The sequence below is a fragment of the Ictidomys tridecemlineatus genome, chromosome 4 (assembly GCF_052094955.1).
Source record: "Ictidomys tridecemlineatus isolate mIctTri1 chromosome 4, mIctTri1.hap1, whole genome shotgun sequence".
Classification (NCBI taxonomy): Eukaryota; Metazoa; Chordata; class Mammalia; order Rodentia; family Sciuridae; genus Ictidomys; species Ictidomys tridecemlineatus.
The window spans coordinates 113,087,520-113,109,942 of NC_135480.1; the positions used below are offsets into that span (position 1 = coordinate 113,087,520).

At 39.6% G+C, this 22,423-nt stretch overlaps 2 pseudogenes; one reads left to right on the plus strand and one right to left on the minus strand.

Annotated features, from left to right (window-relative positions):
- Positions 1-5,828: 5,828 nt before the first annotated feature.
- Positions 5,829-6,757, minus strand: LOC110598702 (guanine nucleotide-binding protein G(s) subunit alpha pseudogene; annotated as a pseudogene).
- Positions 6,758-6,997: 240 nt separating this feature from the next.
- LOC101972397 (adenosine 5'-monophosphoramidase HINT1 pseudogene) lies at positions 6,998-21,270 on the plus strand (annotated as a pseudogene).
- The last annotated feature ends 1,153 nt before the right edge of the window (positions 21,271-22,423 follow it).

Sequence of the window (22,423 nt, forward strand, 5' to 3'; positions counted from 1 at the left end):
TTCCTCCTCATGGAATATTTTGCTTAGAATATTCTGTTGTGCAGGCTTTCTAGTTGTGAATTCTTTTGACATTTTTTTTTATCATGGAAGGTTTTTATTTCATCTTCAAATCTGAGGCTTAATTTTGGTTGGCATCCATTTTCTTTCATAGCTTGATACATGTTTTTCCATGACCTCCTGGCATTGAAAGTCTGGGTTGAGAGATCAGTTGAAGTCTGAATTCTGAATTGGTTTCCCCCTATATGTAATTAGATTTTTTTTTAACTCTCAGGGCCTTTAAAATTCAATCCTTGGGGCTGGGGCTGGGGGTCAGCAGGAGAGTGCTTGTCTCGCACATGTGAGGCACTGGGTTTGATCCTCAGCACCATATAAAAATTTTAAAATAAATAAATAAATAAACAAGATTCTATCCTTATTCTGTGTATTGGTCATTCTTATTATAATGTGCCTTGGTGTGAGTCTGCTGTAATTTTGTACATTTGGGGTCCTGTAAGCCTCTTGTAGTTTTCCATTTCATTCTTAGATTTCGGAAATTTTCTGATGTTATATCTTTGAAAAGTGTCGGAGACCAGCTCCAACAGGGGGTCTCAGGAGACGAACGGATGGTGAGGAGTCAGCGAAGGAGGGGGTAGAGAAACAACACAGACACCAAAGTGAAGGTGTTGATCCCAATCTTTACTTGTGAAGTTGATCATATATACTTTTCATTTTGGCAGGCTTACAGTACTTTGTGGTTACAAAACAGGAATCATTATTCAAACAAAACAAAATATTACGTAGCTACAATTAGAATAGAAGAATGTATCTTGGCTTATGCATAAGCAAGCATTTGTACTTTCAGTTCGAGTTTTGCTTTGAGCTGTTTCTGCTTAGTTAACTTTTAATAATAGTTACAAATGTCCCAAACTATTGGCCTATACCTTGACTATTCTTCCTTGACTTACTGACTGGAACCGGTGCCATGGTTACGGCAAGTAGTTGATTTGTTATTACTTTTAATCAAACAAAAGTAAGAGCACAAACCATTGTGCACAGGAACAAGAACAAGTTGCCCAGTACTAAGCACTAATCTATCTTCTTAACATTAATTTTTCTTCTCTAGATTTTAATTTAATTTCTCAAAAACTTCCTTGACAGGAACACAGGGAGTTTTTCTTTAGACATTAACAATTTACACTCCACAGCTGAATCATTGAATTTAGAGCAAACAGATCTATGCTTTAGAAGTAGTTGCATTAATTGGGAAAGTCATGATTTTTCCTTCATACTTAATGGTCATATGAGAAATCGCAACTATACTTATTAAAGGAATACAATAACAAATCAGCCCATTCCCAGAAACATACTGCACTCCTCCAGAGGATGAATGCCTTGCGCCATCCACCTCAGTAGGGCCTTGCCATTGCCTGAGTCAGGGGAGGGGCGCAGCAGAAAAGATTGTGCATTTCTTTGATTTGTATCATCACACCTTCTTCTATTCTGATAAATCTTAAATTTGGTCTTTTCATGTTATCCCATATTTCTTGGAATTTCTGTTCATGGCTCTTACTATCTTTACTGTGCAGTTGACTTTATTTTTGAGGGTGTATATTTTTTCTTCCTTGACTGAAGTGGTCTTCTAAGTGGTCTAGTCTGTTGGTGATACTTTCCATTAAATTTTTAATTTGGTTTATTGTTTCCTTCATTTCAAGGATTTCTGCTTGATTCCTTTTTATAATCTCTGCCTCTTTATTAAAGTGATCTTTCACTTCCTATATTTTCTTTTCAATACCAACCTTTATGTTGAAGATCAGCCTAACTATGCACCTTCTAAACACCTTCCCTGACATTTCTTCTACTATGTTATCTATTAATTCTATTGTTGGAACTTCTTGGTTTGTTTAAAGTGCTTTGTTCCCTTGTTTTTTCATGCTGTGTGTGTGTTTTCACACCTAACAGTATGGATCTGAGGCAGTACAATTTCTACCCTGTAGTCTTATGGTGTCCCTGAAAGCTTCCAGTAACTCACCTTTAAGTGGGAGACCAATATTAACAGCACCTAATGTGTTTGCACCTTTAAACCAAATAGATCCTATTAAGGTGCCTACAGTTTGTTGCAATAAACAGAAATGATGGGTTCAATTATTGTCTACAACATAAACAGTAAGTTTGCTAAAAGTGTCTATCATTTCAAATGATGGACAATGAGGGAACAAAAGTAGTGTAAGATGTGATGTTTATGAGGGAGAAGGGAAGATGATAGAGATAAAACTTTATAGGAAGAGTTAGAGAGGAATTAATTGAGGTTGGCTGTTAGTATAAGAGAAGTGAGAAAGAGAATCCAGGCATACAGGTGAGAGAAAAAATATGTACAGATTTTTTTTAAGAAAAAAAAGTAAAAATATAAGAATAAACAGCAAAACTGTAATATACTATTCAGACATCCCATTTCTTAATAAATTGATGCATGAAAAAATATTTGGGTTCAAAGATGGTAGAGATGTGAGAGAAGGCAAAAAAAAAAAAAAGGAAAGTCTCAATGGAAAATTGAATAATTGCTTCCATTGGCTTTCAAAAACTTTCTCAGCTTCCCTTCTCTTCCCATAGGTGGGGTTGTCTGAAGTTTGAAGGTAGCTCCAGTCCATTGGGACCCGACTGGTTGGGTGAGTGAGCAGATAGCAAGATGCTCTCACACCCTCTTCCAGTCTCCCTACCCATTGTATCCAGCCCCTTCCATCCCCACACACTTCAGGACTCACTGAGCTAGAGAGAGCCCAGTTTTCTCCAGTTTCTCCAACCTGTGCTCCCCCTAGGGAACTGCCCCTAGTTTCCGGCTTTCCACAGGCTTACTAGACCCAGACTGGCCCATGCAATCCTGGCTGTCATCTGGAGCTTCCATATAGGAGCTGAGTGCCCCCCCGACCCCAGCTTTGAGCAATGGAAATGCAGAGACTGGCTTTCCTGTGCACTGAAGCAGGAGGATCCCTATCTCCGCTCAGCAGGGGAGTAAGACTTTGGGAGTGGGCTGCCTTCTTGTTCCTCTGTAATATTACCTCTTATTTTTTTTCTCTTCCCCCTCACATCATTATATATGTAATTTTGTATAACAATGAGGGTCTCCTTCCATCTTCCATGCAATTCCCCTTCTCCCTCCAATTCCCTCCCACCTCTCGTCCCTGTTTAGTGGTAATTTTCTTCTCATGCTCTTCCTCCCTACTCTGTTTTGAGTTACCCCCCCCTTACATCAAAAAAGACATTTGTCGTTTGTTTTTTAGGGATTGGCTAACTTCACTTAGCATAATCTGCTCTAATGCCATCCATTTCCCTGCAAATGCCATAATTTTGTTATTTTTTAGTGCTGAGTAATATTCCATTGTGTATAAATGCCACATTTTTTATCCATTTATCTATTGAAGGGCATCTAGGTTGGTTCCATAGTCTACCTATTGTGAATTGTGCTGCTATGAACATTGATGTAGCTGTGTCCCTGTAGAATGTTCTTTTTAGGTCTTTTGGTATAGTCCGAGAAGGGGAATAGCTGGGTCAAATGGTGGTTCCATTCCCAGCTTTCCAAGGAATCTCCATACTGCTTTCCAAATTGGCTGAACCAATTTGCAGTCCCATCAGCAATGTACAAGTGTACCTACTTCCCCACATCCTCGCCAGCACTTGTTATTGTTTGACTTCATAATGGCTGCCAATCTTACTGGAGATAGTATCTTAGAGTGGTTTTAATTTGCATTTCTCTGATTGCTAGAGATGGTGAGCATTTTTTCGTGTAATTGTTGATTGATTGTATGTCCTCCTCTGAGAAGTGTCTGTTCAGATCCTTGCCCATTTGTTGATTGGGTCATTTGTTTTCTTGGTGTTTAATTTTTTGAGTTCTTTGTATACTCTGGAGATTAGGGCTCTATCTGAAGTGTGAGAGGTAAAAATTTGTTCCCAGGATGTAGGCTTCCTATTTACCTCACTTATTATTTCTCTTACTGAGAAAAAAAAAAAAACAAAAAAAAACTTTTTCGTTTGAGTATGTCCCATTTGTTGATCCTTGATTTTAACTCTTGTGCTATAGGTGTCCTATTAAGGAATTTGGAGCCCAACCCCATGAGATGGAGATTAGGGCCTACTTTTTCTTCTATTAGATGCAGAGTCTCTGGTTTGATTCCTAGGTCCTTGATCCATTTTGAGTTAACTTTTGTGCATGGTGAGAGAGAGGATTCAATTTCATTTTGTTGCATATGGATTTCCAGTTCTCCCAGCACCATTTGTTGAAGATGCTATCCTTTCTCCTTTGCATGCTTTTAGCACCTTTGTCTAATATAAGATAGTTGTAATTTTGTGGATTGGTCTTTGCGTCCTCTATTCTGTACCATTGGTCCACCCACCTGTTTAGTTTTTTGTTTTTTTTTAAGAAAGAGAGAGTTTTTTAATTTTTTTTTTTCAGTTTTCAGTGGACACAACATCTTCTTTTGTTTGTTTGTTTGTTTTTATGTGGTGCTGAGGATCGAACCCAGTGCCCCTTTTACTTTCTAAGGTGGAATATTCCACTGAATGGCTCCCCTCAATAAATAGGGCTTCAGAACATGCTCCTCCATCTTTTTTGTCTGCCTCTCTTGCTTCCCTTGTGGGAGCTGGGGCTGAGGAGCCACTGATGAAATGCCCCAAGAAAAAGGCACTTTCTGTGTCTGTGTGATTATTTACTAGCCAGCCCAATTCACCTGGAGTGACCCTGACTGATTTAGTCACATGTCCAGGCATTGGACTGGGCTTTAGCTTCCCCAGGCTCTGCCTTGCTTTAGTCCCAAGATCTCAATGCCCTTTCAACTTGCAGAGAGGCAGGGATATGCTCACACAACAGAGTGGCCCTGCAAAGAAGCAGCCAGATGGTGGCCACTAGCACACCCAGCAGAAAGACCTCAGTTGCAACCAGACCTGTAGATACCTGGACCATATATCTCCAGTCCCCAGCCAGTGTTCCCAGACTGAGGCAGCCGCGCCCTGGGATGGCAACAGTGGCAGCAGCAAACTTACAGGTCCTGGCTGGTGTCCCAGGTTGGCAGCAGCCATGTGTAACCAAACCTGCGGGTACTATGACAATGAAATTCCAGGCAGCAGGGGGCAATGGGCAGTGGGCAATCCAGTGGTGGTCTTTGGGCAGTGTGCAGGCTAATTGTGGGCAATCCGTGGGTAGACGTGGAGCAGTGAGCCATGGGCAGGCAATGGGCAGGCAAGAGGCAGGCAAATGGCATATGATAGGCAGGGTCAATGAGCCTATGTTGATAATCTTTTTTTTTTTTTTTAAAGAGAGAGTGAGAGAGGGGAGAGAGAGAGAGACAGAGAGAAAGAATTTTTAATATTTATTTTTTAGTTCTCGGCGGACACAACATCTTTGTTGGTATGTGGTGCTGAGGATCGAACCCGGGCCGCACGCATGCCAGGCGAGCGCGCTACCGCATGAGCCAAATCCCCAGCCCCTATGTTGATAATCTTGATACTAATTATAAAAATACAAAACACTCAATTATATGCTATGATTATATATATAATTATATAATTGATTTTTAATGAAGCCCAAGATAATACTTATTCTATTTCTTTTTTTTTTTAATTTCTGTTTGCTACTGCTATTTACTGAAAGTAAAAGAGAACTTGTGTGGCTTTTCTTTTTCCATAAGCCACCTCAAGCTTTCTAAATTTGGAACATTCAATCAATCTGAAGGGAAAAGGGAGCTCTAGGGAAAAGCTCTACGGAGAAAGGGAAGGCTACTTTGATAATTGTGGCCTAGTAGGTGATTAACTACTTGTACAATTACCTCTCAGTTTTAATACATTGTGTATAGACTTTAATTAAATGTGAGAGTTCTCTTCTTAGAGCAAGTGCATGCACCGGGTGATGTCATGTTCAGAGTAAGTGAAGGGAGGGAAGCGAGAGTAGCAACCAGTTCACCTAGCAGTACTGATCCTCAGAAATCAGTCAGGGATAAAATACTTGGGTCACTGGTGACTCAGAAATTGCATTTCTAAGATTACTGAAGAAAGCAAGTTCCATAAAGTAGTCCTCAGGTTTGTTTTGTTTTTTTTTTTTTTCCCCCCAGCAAGGACTTTCTCAGCCAGCAGGTCTTGCTCATTCTAAAACAGAATCACAGCAATAGTGCACAGTCGTCTCTTATTCCAGACCCCCATGAAGAAGTCCAGAGCCTTCTGCAGGCTGTTAGGTTGTCCTCCCATATGAATGCATTGAAACTACTGCTGGCCACCATGAAGGTGATGGCACTCACTTCATTGCAGCCCTGGATCCGTTTGCTGCAGTCATCACACTGGCCACTCATATCCTCCACATGGAAGTTAGCTTTGTCTATCCATAACTTGGTCTCAAGGATCCCAGAAGTTAGTACACAGCATTAGGGTAGGTCTTGGATGCCTGGCACAGTGGGCCTGCTTGCCAACTCAATCTGTCAAGGAAGAACAACAGCACAGTCAGCTGGTACTGGTTGGAGCACTAAGCAGGCACATACTCCCCATCCTCCCATACAGCCATGGCCTGCTTGTAGAATTCAGGTGTGAAAAGTCAGGCATAGTCATCATGCTCAGAATGCAGCCCACTGGGAACTGGTTCTCCACTGGGGGCATGAGCTTGTTCATAACAATCATGATGATTCAGTGCCTCTTTCAGGGTGTTTTTGATGTCCTGCTCTTTCTCAACCCTCTCACCATGACTATTGCTCCTTGCAGCCTGCAAGTCCTCTCCATGAAATCCATTAATATGCAGGATCCTCATCTGCTTCACAAGGGTTTCATTCCAGATTCTCCAGAACCCAGCAGCAGTTGGAGCCTGGATACCTGTTTGTTCCTCTGCAGCTGCTTCTCAACTTTTTGGTTGTCTTTATACTGAGCCTTCAGCTCACTGCTCTGGATTTCAGCCTTATGATTCCTAAGGCAGTCCAAGGGTAAAGTTGACCAGGCACTAGCTGGGTTTTCACCAGGAGTGTGCTAGGCATGCTGCAAGTGTGCTGGCAACATGGATCAGACAGAAGGGTATGTGCTGCTCTAGGACCCCTGAGCTGTCACCAACCAAGATATACAAGAGCAGGAGCAGAATAAGCTGCTCAAGAAATCCATCTTGAACACAAAGACACAATCATGTTAAAAGAAAATGGTGGGGAAAATTCTACCATATTAACACCAGTTAAAGGAAGACTAGAATGGCTATCACCACTAGTATTTTACATTATTTTGGAATATATCTCACTAATGCTATAAGGCAAGAAAATTAAATAAATAATATAAATATAGGGAGAGACTTCTTTTTCATTGATGGTATCACAAAATTATATATATCTTAAATCTGCACTTTATCCCACTGATATGACCACACAGGCGACGACTTTAGTAACAACATTGATACTGGTACCGTTGATCTCTTCAACTAATACCTATTCAGAGGAAGTTCCTATAGTGGTTGCTGGATTAACTTTGCTTAGCACATGTTCATTACATCATCTGTCTGGTCTAATTTTTACTGCTTGATTCCTTATGATACATAGCTTAATAGCTTCCTGATTTGCTTTGATTATAATTGGAGTTGGAAATTTACCTTATCCTTTTTGGGGAAGGAGGGCAGTAACTTGAATGATTTTAATTGCTTGTTGAATAATGTCAATGTAGCTTCTCAACATTTACAAAGAAAAAAATGTAATTTTGAAGTTCAGCAAGTTTGTTGATGAAAAATGCTGTATCTTGTTTGACACCTAGAACACCTCTTCCATTCTCCATTCCAGGGGAACACAAAGAATGTCCACTATCTGTGTTTTAGCCAACATTTCACACTCTTGCCTCATCAAGGCTTTTAACAACAGGTATTGCCTTAAAACTTACAGAATTGGCAGATTTCCTTTCTCTGTTTCTTGGTACTAATAAACCAAAGAAATTTTAAGAAGAAATAAAAACAAAAGCCAGACTGGTACATTATTTTCTCTGAATCCTCTAATATTTAAAACATCAAATTATACCCTCTTTTTTTTTTTTTAAACTTGGTACTGGGGATTGAATCCAGACAGGGGCACTTTACATTCCCAGACCATTTTTTATGTTTGTTTGTTTGTTTGTTTTTTAATTTTGAGACAATGTCTCACTAAGTTGCTGAGGCTGGTCTCAAACTTGCAATCCTCCTGCCTCACTGAGTGAGCAAGCCTCCTGAGTCACTGGGATCATAGGCATGTACCACCACCACTCCTGGCCTTCTGCTTCATTCTCAACTTCTTTCTATTCTTCCTGCATTCAATTGTTTATTCCTCCCTTCTCATTGATAATTATATTCCTCTATTTCTAATGAACACATTTCAAATACAAAAATTCAAAAACAGCATATATATACACTAATGTATGAATATTTATTTTTAAATATATATGAATGTTTTGAAACTTTTACTTTATATCTAACAGGGAACATTTGTAATATTCTTGCTCTGTGCCAAGCACAGTAGGTGCCATGTAAATATGGATATATTCTCATATAAAGTGCATACATTTTGATTATCACATCAGCCCTATGTGATAGATATTATTATCATTTCCATTTTACAGATGGAGAAACTGAGATGTGTAGAAGTTTGTACTGTCACACAGCTTATAACTGGAAGATTTAAGAATAATCTACCTGCCAGAGTTCATGATTTTTACCTTTGTACTATATCCTGCCTCTGACTAATACAGAGGCTAGGAAATAAAATATTAAAGATAATAAATTCAACTGCACAGTTGTAACTAAGCCATCTTTCTTCCACTCTTTCTGTAACTGTAAACAGAAGTGCAATCACCATTTGATCCCAGGTAGAGGCACTTGACATTCCCAGACCTATTGTGGACTTGTGTAGGAATACCCTAGAATATATTAATACTTGATTTAAATTTAAGTAATTTAACTTACTCTTCAAAGAAAATTATACCAGTCAAAATTCTCCCAACAATGCAGGAGGGTCCTATTTTTCTTATATCTTTATATTTGGTATTATCAAACTTTTAATTTTTTTAAACCAATGTCTAGTATCTTAATACACTATACATTTTTCTAATTTCTAGTACCTCTACATAATTTTCATTTGGTTTCCTTATTTGGAAATTTCCTGTTTATATCATGTATCAAGTTTTCCATCATGTTTCTCATTGTTGATTCACAAGAGTTGCTCGTACATTCCAGCATTATTCTCTAATCAATCTTAGATATTGCAAATATATTCTCCCAACCTATCATCTGTGTATTGACCTTAACTATGGGATTCTTAGTCTAACAGAAGCCTATAATTTGATACAAACAAAACTTTTTTTCCATATGTTTTATGTATTTGAGATCTTAAATAGTCACAAAGATATCCTCATATAAGCTTTTTAAAATATGTACCTTTACACCTTTAACCCACCTGAAATCTACCTCTATAAATAAGGTAGGGGCATAGTAGGAATCCAGTTGTGTTTTGTTTTGGTTTGGTTTTGGGTTGTTTTTTTTTTTGGTGGGGGATGTCTTTTTAATTTACTTTATAGTAGAATGCATTTTGACATTTAGTACATAAATGGAGCACAATTTCTCATTCTTCTAGCTGTACGTGATTCAGTCACTCTAGTAAGGAATTCAGTTTTTACTTTCCTAAACATGGTTCATTTTTCCAGTGTAGTCTACTGAGAATTGATTTGTGGTATCACCTTTACCATAGCAAGTGTCTACAAAGAGATGGGTCTAGCACTGAACTCTCTATTCTGTTCCATTAGGCTGTTTGTTAATCCCCATTGAATTGCCTTGGTCTAAAATAAGTTGACTGTTAACATTAGGATTCATTTCTGGACTCCCAGTTCTGTTCCACTGAGCCATAGGCCTATCCTTAAACCAGTTTCATACTGTCTTGATTATTATATTAAACTTTAAAATCAAGCAGTATAAAACCTCCAACTTTTTTCATATGTAATAAGGCTATCACCCAACTTTTAAAAACATTTTATGATCAAAAATTGTTAATGCACAGAAGTTAAAGTGTAAAATGGACAGACTTAGTGGGATACACCCATAAACCCAGCAACTCAGGAGGCTATGCCTCAGTCTAGCTGGGCACAAAATAACCAAGCCGCCATGAGGCACTTGTAGGTTCAAAACAGGAACTCCTTTATTGCCGAACTCCCGCGAACGCCACCCACCCACCCACACAGCCCTTCCAGGAACACCACCAACCGGAAATCCCTCCTCCAGAACTTCCCCAACAAACGAGAGAACTCCAAAGTAGCCAAAGTAGCGGGGTGCTGGAAGCGGACAGCAGGGGTCTAATATACAATTGAATACACAGATCAACATAACCATCATCATCTCAATGGCTCGCTGGTGTCACCTCTCAACCACTCCCTTCTGGCAAAAATGCCACTCGGCTGTGGCTCTCAGCAAGGCTAAGGTGGGAGGATTGCAATTTCCAGGACAGCTTGGGCAACTTAGTGAGATCTTGTACCAAAGTAAAAAATGAAAAGGGGTGGGGATGTAGCTCAATAGTAAAGCACAACTTGGGTTCAATTCCCAGTACCAAAAATAAATAAATAAATAAAGGTGCAAAATGAACTTTAAATAGCCATCACCCAACTTCACCTATACTTTTCCATACCTTAACATTGCTAGTCATCATTTTCAATATGTTTAATGAGGCATAACATACATATCAGTTCACCCATTGTAAGTATACAATTTAATGAGTGTTAGTAAATTTATAAAGATGAACAACTTCACCACAAGAATTCTTTATATATATATTATAGATACAAGACATTTTAAGACATTCAACTTAAATATAGTTTCTCCTAGTATATACCTTGTACAGCATTTTCACTTTATTAATGACATATTTTGAGTTTTTATTTTTTATAAAGTCCAAGTTTTTCTTTCATAGATCATGCTTTTGGTGTGGATAGTTTGGGTCCTTTCCAGTCTAGCCAATGCATCTATGTGGAGAATTTATCAAGGCCCAATGCCTGTCTCATATTCCAAATCATATTAAACTTTTGATCAGTCTCCAGTTCATTGCTTGTACCAACAAGGTCTGTAAATTGGAGATAGCTAAGATACTGGTTACCCCCAAGCTCAGCAACTTGGGGATTGCTGAGGATGGGTTTTTCCATGTTTCATTAAAAGTTGAGTCCTCTCTGGCAATGAAGCTGTGTGTTTTTTTTTTAAGAGAGAGTGAGAGAGAGAGAGAGAGAGAGAGAGAGAATTTTTAATATTTATTTTTCAGTTCTCGGCGGACACAACATCTTTGTTGGTATGTGGTGCTGAGGATCGAACCCGGGTCGCACGCATACCAGGCAAGCGCGCTACCGCTTGAGCCACATCCCCAGCCCCAAGCTGTGTGTTTTCATAGCTGGCACACTCTGGTAGAAATTCCCACTCCAAAGAGGTGAGGGAAGGGAAATAGAAGTACCCCCAGAAAATATTGCAGGAGACCCCACTGCTTTTGCCTAAAGTTCAGTTTTTATTCATATCCAGTTCTAAATTGGTTATATGCCTTTAGGCAGCTTCCAGAGTTTTAGAAATGGTTGTTTTTGACAGCTCAGCCTAGCTTTATCACAAGTTTTTATGGATGGAATTTCATGAGCTCTAAGCTTCACCAGCCAAGAATCTCATCCACTTGCCTCCCTCTTGTCAGCTTTGTACTTTTTTCCCAAAGAATTGTCTAGTTTTATTTTTGGAACTTTGCTCTTCATGTAAATTTTTTAATGGATTTGTTTTCCTCAAAGTCAATCTAGCAATTCTAAAATGGTGATTGGAATTGCACTGGTGTTTATGAATTAATTTGGAGATAATGGTCATCATTATAATCTTAAATCATCTTATCTATAAACATAGGGTTATCTCTCCACTTAAATCTGCTTTTAAAGTCTAAGATATGGGGTTAAATTTTTCTCTACAAATATGTAGTAATCTAGTAATCTAGAAGCCTAGTAATCTCTAGGTTTTTTAAATAATATTTTGTTGTTCTTTTGAATAGATTCTTATTTTCTATTATTTTAAAAATAGTTAAATGAATAAATCATTCTATTTATTATTCTCACACATTATTTTGTACTTTCATTGTGTATGTATGTGTTTATAAGTTCATTGTCGCGACCCCTCGCCGGCAAGGGAAACACGACACAGGATTCTTCTTTCAGCAGTTTACACAGGACCTTTGAATCATGATGAGAAAACAGGAACAAGAGAGCGAGCGGTGGGTCTGCCCTAGCTTAAGTACCCAGCCCCGCCAATGAACTAGCACCACGTGGAGAAGTCTAATAAGTACAGCGCAGCGGAAGCAGGCCAGAGCCCAGCCCCACAGCCTTACAAGGAGTTGTTTACTTCTAACAACTCTAACCGCTAACGAAGCGGAAGCAAAGACCAGCGCCATATTCAGGGTGCGGTTGCTGGCTCCCAACAGTTCATATATTTTATGTTTATATATTTGCATTATACTGTAAATCTGCACTTTTAACATTCATCACTTTTGAGATTGATTCATAGGGCTGGGGATGTGGCTCAAGCGGTAGCACGCTCACCTGGTGTTAGACCAGGACGAAAGAAAAGACCACTGACTCCAATTAAATTCAAATTAAAGCAAGCTTATTATTTCGACCGGCCGGACTGCCTTTTCCTCCCAAAACGGTGGGAACAAGACAGCAGCCCCAGCTTTCCTACAGCCCAGCTTTATAGCCCAGAAAGTTACACAAAGGGGGGTTACAGATAACAGAACTCTGACAAGCATCACACTAATGGTAGTTTACATTTTTTGCTGGCCCCAACATCAGAATTTATGAGGACCATTAGAGCCTCAGAGAGGGTCGTTGTCTGGCCAGGGAAGGCCAATATTTATGAGGTGTCACTAAAGTTTCAGAGAGGACTGCTATCTGGTCAGAGAGCCAGGCATGGGTGAGTTCAAGGCACGGGCAGGCATTCCAAGCAGGTTCAGAATTTGCAGTAATTTATAGTAAAGCCGAAATTAGCTTTTCATGGCTTTGTGGCAAGATGGCTCCCAATTTTAATAAAAGATCAGGTTGGGTTTATCACTGGCATACATGCAGCCCGGGTTCCATCCTCAGCACTACATACTGTAAGGGTCTGGCGTTAATTCAAGCCTTCCAGCTTAGAAACTTTACCCTTTCAATACAAACAAAGATGTTGTGTCTGCCGAAAACTAAAATAAATATTAAAATTCTAAAAAAAAAAGTAACATTCCAAAGAAGGAATGGCAAAAGAGAGAGAGAGAGAGAGAGAGAGAGAGAGAGAGAGAGATTGATTCATGTTGACACATGAAGATCTGGAGCTTTCATTTTCATTCCATTTTAAATTAAAACATGGGTTATTTATTCATTTTCCTAACTGGGGACAATGAAGATATCACCATTTGGGGGCTACAGGCAAATGATGCAATGGCCATTCTTGAGTGGCTTCCTAGGCAATTATTATTGTCACTATACTGTACCACCAGAATCCCCCACTGAGGTGTATATGCCCCCTAGCTCCTTGACAATCCTTTCCAGAAATTTCCCTCAGTGAAAGAGAGCTTCCTTGCCAATATGCTCCTTTCCCAGGAGTAGAATATATCTAATGACTATTTGAGACATAGCTATTAATTTCTAGTCTTGTCACCTCAATTCAGGACAACTCTGAATAGCAAAGCTTCAGTGATCCTCACAGGGTTGCAGATTCTTCCCTGCTTCATTTTGCATCTGTCCCTAGTCCCACAGGTGTTTCTATAAAAAGAATTCCCTGTCTTCTCGAAGGCCATTATCCATCTGAGGATCTACTTCCTGGGAAACCTAACCCATAGCAATTGGAACCAGGAGAGGTCTGAGAAGGCAGAAGGTAAGATGGAGTTTGAATCATTTACTGGCCAGTTGGCAAAAGGCTTCTGTTATGGTTTGGATCTGGAATGTCCCCCTAAATCTCATGTGTTAAAAGCATGGTTCCCAATGCCACAAGGTTAAGAGGTGGGTCCAGGCACAGCGGTGCATGCCTATAATCCCAGTGACTCTGATTCAGAGAGCTGAAGCAGGAGGATTGCAAGTTCAAGACCAGCCTGAGCAAGTAGCTCAATGGTAAAAATGTCCTTGAGTTTGATATGCAGTACCAAAAAAAAAAAAAAAAAAAAAGTTCAGAAGTGGACTTTTTAGGCAATGGTTAGATCACGAGGGCTCTGACCTCACCAGTGCATTTATCCATTCATAGCTGAATGGACTTCTGGGAGGTGGGACCTAGTTGAAGGAAATAGGTCACTGGTGACATGCCCTGCAAGAATTTATCTTCTCTGCCCTTTCCTTTGTCTCCGTCCCTCTCCCTTCTTGCCTCCCCTCTTTTCTCTCTGGTTCCTGGCTGCAATGAGCTGAGATACTTTCTCCACCATTCCTTTCCACCATGATAACACCTCAGGCCTAAATGAAACAATGGAGTTGGCTGACAATGGATGGAATCTTCTGAAGCCATGAGTCAAAAGAAAACTTCCTTCCTCTAAGTTGTCCTTGTCAGGTGTTTTGGTCAGCTTTTTGCTCTTGTGACTCAAAGATCTGACCGGAACAATTGTAAAAGAGGAAAGTTTATTTGGAGGCTCACAGTTTCAGAAGTCTTAGTCCATGGAAGGCTGTCTCCATTCCTCAGGGCTCGAGGTGAGGCAGAATATCAGGGTGGAAGAAAAGAATGTGACAGAGGGAAGCAGCTCAAATTGTGATTACAAAGCAGAGAGAGGGGTCTCCACTTGCCAAATACAAATTATACCCCCCAAGCCATGCCCAAATTCCCACCTCCTCCAGCCACACCCTACCATTTCAGTTACCACTCAATGAACCCCACCATGGGATTAATTCACTGATTGGGTTAATGCTGTCACAAACTGCCGAAGTCTGGCTTGGCACAAATCAGGAGCCACTTGTCAAAAAGAAACTAACTTTATTTTTAGAACTACAAACGCCAAACAAAACAGCTCCTCAGGGAAAAACCCTCAGAGCCCAACTGCCACCACCGGCTTCCACAAGCCTCTCTCTCCCACACCAGCCTCTCCACCTCCCACAATCCTCCTGCTCCTGAGGCCGATTGGCTGGGTTGCATGGGCAGAGCCAAAGAAGTCACCCAATGAGCAGCTCCGTGGAGGAGCCAATCAGCTAGATGTTGCTGGGGCCGCTGTGAGCCAATCATCAGCTGGCAGTCTGAAGGGCAGGGAAACAGCCCAATGAACATCACCGCAGAGGAGCCAATCAGCTAGATGTTGCTGGGGCAGTCTGAAGCTTGCTGGCAGCTGGAAGTTTGCTGGGGCCCCTTTGGCTGTGGCTCTCAACAACAAACCAATCATTTCTCCTTTGAACCTTCTTGCATTGTCTCACACATGAGCTTTTGGGGATAGCTCATGTCCAAACCATAATATTCTGCTGCTGGACCCCAAAAGCTCACATTCATCTGATAAGGCAAAATATGTTTAGTCCATTCCCAAGGGTCCCCATGGTCTCAACAGTTTCAAGATTGTCCAAAGTTAACTCCAAAGTGTTCTCTGAGGCTCAAGGCAATCTCAAATTGTGAGATCCTGTAAAATTAAAGGTAAATTACAAGTATCCAATATATAATGGTATGGAGTTAAAATTTCCATTCACAAAACTAGGGGCATAGAAAGAAGGAATAGGACCAAAATAAGACTGAAATCTAGCTGGGGAAATAAGTCCTGTAGCTCTAAGTCTGGCATCTGAGGCACATGGCATTGTGATATTCTCTCCAAAGAGCTTGAGTAGCTCTGCCCTGTGGCCTTGTTGGTTGCAGCCCAAGTGGCCTTTGTGTTGGCTTGTCTTTGCTCAATTCCTGCAGCTTTTCTAGGATGATGTCCCATGTTACTGGCATTTCTTAATCTTGGGAGTCTCCACTGCAGCTTTGGCTTCCTCCTCAAATCTCCACACCTTATCTTCTCAGGGCATGCCCACAGGGACTCCAACCCTGCTGCACTTTGCCTGGTTTCCAAGACCTTCCTTTGAAATCTTGGTGGAAGCCTCCATGATGCCCTAACTCCAGCATACTGTATTCCTGCAGAACCAGCACCCTGTGGTAGATGCCAAGATCTGCCACTATCTCAAGCAGTAACCAAGCTTCCAGGGACCCTAGCTGCCTCTGAATGTGTGGGTGGTTGAGCACATTGAAAAAACTTCCTAGGGCCCCTTGTGCAAGCAGGGTATCCCACTGGTCTCAAGAAAACTTTTACTCCCTTGAGCCTGAGATGGGTGTGGTCTTGACAGCTCCTGAGATGTCCCCAAGCCATCTTTTTCATTGTTTCTAGGCAACGTCTTTAGCATTTCTTGTGGTAAGTAAATCTTTAACAACTGCAACTTCCTTAGCCACAGTTTTAATCCCACCTTTCAAATCCAAGTTTTTCAAATCTTCCTGCTCTACTTTCTGCTCCTGGATATCACAATAAACTTGACTAAAAGCCACCAGCAATATCCATGCCACTACCTGAATGCTATGCTGCCTAGGCATTTCTTCTGCCAGATTAAATAGTCCATCACTTTTTTCCCTATTTTTTTTATAGTTGTGTAAGGACAGCATGCCTTTATTTTATTTATTTTTAAGCAGTGCTGAGGATTGAACCCAATATCTCACACATTGTCTTACATATTGTCTCACAGAGTGCTAGGCAAGCACTCTACCACTGACCTACAGCCCTGGTACCAATCCATAACTTCTTAAATCAGCCTCACAGCAAGTCTCAGAACACAGGCAAAATGCAGACAACTTCTCAGCCAGAACATAAAATGAATGACCTCTAGTCCAGTTACCAATAGTGCCCTCCTTTTCCTCTAAACCCTCTTGAGCCCTGTCTTCACTGTCCGCCCTCCTATTGGCATTCTGATCTTCTGAGCTCCCACCAGAATAGGCCATTAATCTCCATTTACAACAATTTAAGGCATTTCCAGCTTGCACTACTAAGCATCTCAAAATCCTTCCCACCAATTCCAAAAACACATGAACCATATGGTCAGGTTAGTCACAGCAATGACCCCACTTCTCAGTGCCAATTTCTGTTTTAGTCAGCTTTTTCACCTCTGTGACTAAAGGATCTGACCAGAGAAATTGTAGAGGAAAAAAGTCTATTTGGAGGCTCACAGTTTCAGAAGTCTCAGTCCATATACTGCAGGCTTCATTCCTCAGGGCTCCAGTTGAGGCTGAACATCATGGTGAAAGAATATGGTGTAGGGAAGAAGCTCACATGGTGATTAGACAGCAAACAGATAGGTCTCCAGTTGCCAGATACAAAAATATACCCCCAAGCCATGCCCCAATTCCCACCTCCTCCAGTCCCCCACTACCACTTTAGTTACCATTCACTTAATCCCTATCAGAGGATTAATTCACTGATTGGTTTAAGATACTTACAACCCAATCATTTCTCCTCTGAACCTTCTTCACTGTCTCACATATTAGCTTTTGGGAGATATCACATTTAAACCATAACCTTAGGTATTTTGGTCAAAACAACAAAAATCTGAATAACACTAGTAATATGCAGATTATGGATAATACTGAGAACAAAGTAGCAACACAGTTGTTACACTTCACTGGTAGTTAGCTGGATGTCTTAGTCTGTATTACAAAATATCTGCTGATGGGTACATTTTTCTGCCAGGCACAGTAGTGCACACCTGAACTTCCAGCAACTCAGGAGGCTGAGTTGGATACCACATTTGAGGCTAGCCTGAGCAATTTAGCAAGAACCTATCTCAAAAAATAAGGAGTAGAGATGTAACTCAGTGGTAGAGTCCCCCTGAGTTCAAACACAAGTACTGAAAAGAAAATTTTTAAATTATTTTTTTTACTGGGGATTGAACCAGATGTGCTCTACCCAGGCCTTTTTTTCTACCCAGCCCTTTTAATTTTTTATTTTGAGACAGGCTCTTGCTTAATTGCTAAGGTCTCATTAAGTTGCAGAGACAAGCCTTGACTTGAGATCTTCCATTCTCAACCTCCTGAGTCACTGGAATTGCAGGTGTGCATCACTGTGGCTAGCCAAATAAAATTTTTCTGCTCTGCAAAAGATGTTGTCAAAAGAATCAAAGGTCAAGCCATAGGCAATGAGAAAACATTTGCAAAAGACATAACTCATTTTTAAAAACTGTTATCAAAAATATCCAAGGAATTCTTAAAACTCAACAATAAGTACTGGGAACTGAACTCACAGTTCACATATGCTAGGCAAGTGCACTACCACTAACCTACATCCCCCAGCTCTAGTCTAATTATTTAAGTAGGCCAAACACCTTGACAGATTCCTCATCAAAGGTAGATAAGTGCCAAATAATTTTGTAAACAGATGCTCTAGTATGTCCTCAGGAAAATGCAAATTAAGATAACAATGAGATATCTTTGAACTCTTATTAGAATAGTTAAGATCCAAAACATTGACAACAACAAATGCAGACAAGGATGTGGGCCAACAGTCACTTTCTGGATTATTTTTTCTAAGTTTTCTTTTAGTTTGTTAATTGGTCTATTCTTGTGCCAATTCCCACATTACCTCTATTACTGTGAGTTCATAAAGGTGTTGATGAGTCTACTTTAGCCATTCTTACCCCTCTTACACTTTCATATTTGTCATAAAGTTGTGTTATTGTTTATCTCTTACACACACGTTAGGGTCTGTAAACAAGTCAAGATGGCACCTGGTATTTTGCCAGAGGGAGTGGTTTGTGAAGTAATGCCAGCGAGCCATTAAGTGTAGAGATTCCTTATTGGTTGACTGCTGTATCTAGTTTATGTTAATTAAGATAAGCTGTGTGTAATGTATATATACCCCTCCTGTCCTACAATAAACGGCTCCCACTCCTGCTGTATCAATGTACACAAGTTGCTCGTCACCCCACCCTCCCCCACCCCCAGTTATTTTGCTGCAGCTGGACTGTGGCTCACACACACACACACACACACACACACACACACACACACACACACACAAATCCTCTGCTAATTGATTGATATTGCATTGCATCTATACATAGTTTGTAAAATATGAACATTGTTACCATACTGAGTCTTTCAATACATGAACATAACATATTCCTTCTTTGTGTACAACTTCTTTAAACTTTCTCAATATTATTTTAGAAAATTCAGTGCAGAAATCTTTCACATTTTTTGTTGACTTACTAATTGCCTGAATCAATTCCTTGAATTGGAATTTTCTAATTCTATCATTTATTAAGCATTTATTAGTTAGAATTCTTCTATAAATAAAAACTCTCCCTTATCCTCTGAGACTATTTCATTTTCCTGATACACAGTTCATATAAGAAAGTCAAAATATGTTCCTAGTTCTTTTCCCTAATAACTAATTTTTAAACAAATAATTTGGGGCCCCAGCAACTTCCAAAAATGTCTAATTAGTTTTGTTTTGTTAATAATTATTTTCTATTTTGAATACCATTATGAACTGATGGCTTTCTATGTATTCAGTATGTTCCCATAAATTGTCGGCATTTTGTTGAATTTTCAAATTGTTCCATCTTTAGACAGAATGTCCCTTCGTGCTAGCTCCTGGACTTTCTTGACAAACTCCTGTCTTTACCGAGGTTTCCTTAACTCAGAGACTGAGACAGTGATTATGTGTAGGTAGTATATTGGGGAAGGCAAGTAATGTGGGGAGTGTCAGCAGGAGGAGGAACAAGCTGATCACCAGGACTGTTTTCATTTTTTCTAATACTTTTTGAGGAGCTTTTAAAAACATATTCAAAATTCTCTGTCAAGGAAGACAAAAGGTTGAAGCATTTGTCCTTTGGCTACTACTTCTTACCAATCAAGATTAACCTGATAGGTTAATCTTGATTGGTAAGAAGTAGTAGCCAAATCCCCCCAAATTCCCAATTGTACAGGATAACCCTTGAGTGGGTTCCAACCAAGTTTCTGCACTCTACACAGCTTTAGAGAAGTCTCAGGGCAGGAAGCAAGGGATCTTCAGCTCAAACAGACAGAAAGTGCTCTCTGTACCTGGACAAAGCCTGTAAAAACTGATTAGAAATTAGAAATGGGACAGAGAAGATGCTGGAGTGTCACACAAAAGGCAATGACTGCTGTTCACTTCAAGCTCTTCATGCTTTTATTCTGTTAACTCCACCACAGAGCTTCCTGCAGTGTAGTAGCTAGACCCAGTTTCTACAAGGACTCCATGTAAGAGATTAATGGAACAAACTGCGGTCTCCATTCTATGATTGGGATAGCCCTCATCTACCATCAACCTGGATTCCCTCACCCTCGCTCTCACTTCAGAAGTAACACACTTAAAAAAAAAAAAAGAAGAAGAAGTAACACACTTCTAAAAAGAACTGTCTTTCCCCGGCCCTCTTTCTGTCTACTGTCACGCCAATGGAGTAACCAAGGTTGTTTTCTATGCCTTCCTTTTATCCTTATACACATAACACATAAAAGGGAAATTAAGAAAACATGTGTGCAGTATGACCTCATTATTGTATAACAAGTGAACAAACAAAAATGAAAGAAAATATATACCAGAAGATCTGACAGGTGTACGTATGTATATATATATATATATATATATATATATATATATATATATAAAACATTCCATTCAAAAACAACAGAACATACATTCTTCTCAAGTGCAAATGGGACATTCTCCAGGGTAGAACTATATGTTAGCACACAAATCAAATCTCAGGAAATTTTAAAAGGTAGATATCATAAAAGGTTCTCTGATAACAATAGAATGAAGTTAGAAACAAAGAAGGAAAACATGAAAAAAAACACAAATTTGTAAAAAAAGAAATTAAAACATGTTTATATAATCATAATGTATGAAAGAAAGAAAAAGAGATTTTCACTCTCTGCTTGCTTCCTGGTTCCTGCTACCTCTAGACTTCTCTCACGGCCTCAGTACAGGAAGAAGGCTGAGAAGACAGAGGAGATCACTGAGGCACAGGTCATCAATCTTGGTGGTAACATGATCTTTGTGAAGATCATCCACAAGGCAATCCCAGCCAAATCATTTTTAAGGATGACCAGTGCCTTGTTTTCCATGACATTTAGCCTAAAGCACCAACATATTTTCTGGTGATACCCCAAAAGCATATATCCTAGATTTCTGCAGAAGAAAAAGATGATGCAAGTTTTCTTAAACATTTAATCATTATTGGTAAGAAATATGCTGCCAAGATGGGCCTGAAGAAGAGTTATCAAATGCTGGTTAGTGAAGGGCAGATGCAGGAAGATCTCTGTCATATTCATGTCTTGTTCTTGGAGGTCAGCAGATGAATTGATCTCCAAGTTAAGAATGTTTGTGGAATAATTTCCCTGTCTCTAGGCAAAGATCAAGTTTGTAAGTTCCAAAGTGGTAAGTAGCACATTTATTTTTGACTATATATGGAAAGATTGGAGAAATAATTTTTTAAACCTACACATGCAAAAAAAATTGTTGCATGGTTAAAACAAATAAAGAGCAAGTGAAATTAGAAAATTCCTAAAGATGATGAAAGTGAGAACCCAACATACCAAAACTTATGGAATGGATCAAAAGCAGGCCTGGGATATAATTTTGTAGCTGAAAACACTTAGATTTTTTTTTAAAGATTGCAAGCCAAACATTTAACTTCACAACTCAAGAAACTAGAAGAAAAAGAACTCCAGACTAGCAGAGAGAAGGAAATAATAAAGATTAGAAATAAATAAAACAGAGAAAAGAAAAACATTCGAGAAAATCAACAAAACCAAAAGCTAGTTCTTTGAAAAAGATTAATAAAATTGACAAAATTTAGATTGACCAAGAAAAAAAAGAAAGAAGACTCAAATTCCTAAACTCAGAAATGAAAATGGAGATGTTATGATTGATTCTGCATGTATAACAAGTAATATAAAATAGTACTATAAATAGTTGTAATCCAACAATTTGGATAACTAACAACAATTGAACAGGAGGATACACTCTGAATGTTTTGTATCTCTTCCAAAGTTTGTGCCAAAACTTAATCCCTAATGCAACAGTATTAGGAGGTGTGGCAGGTGTGATACAGACTTGCATTCCCAGCTACCCCCGAAGCTGAGGCAGAAGGATCACTTAAGCCCACAAGACCAGCCTGGACAACATAGCAAGATTGCATCTCAAAACAAAAAGAGGTGTGATCTTTAGTTGGTCATTGAGTCATGAAGACTCTGCCTCCATGAATGGGATTAGATGCTTTTATAAAAGGGCTTGATGAAGGGAATTCATCTCTTTTCCCCATCCTTCCCTTCCACATGTGAGGTTACAGCGTCCTTTCCTCTGGAAGACACAGCAACCAAGCATCATCTTGAAAAAGAATTGGGCACCTCACTAGTTATTAAACCTCCCATATCTTGATCTTTTTAAAATTTTTTTATTAGTGCATTATAGATATACATAATATTGGGGGTATATTTTGACATAATTATACAAGC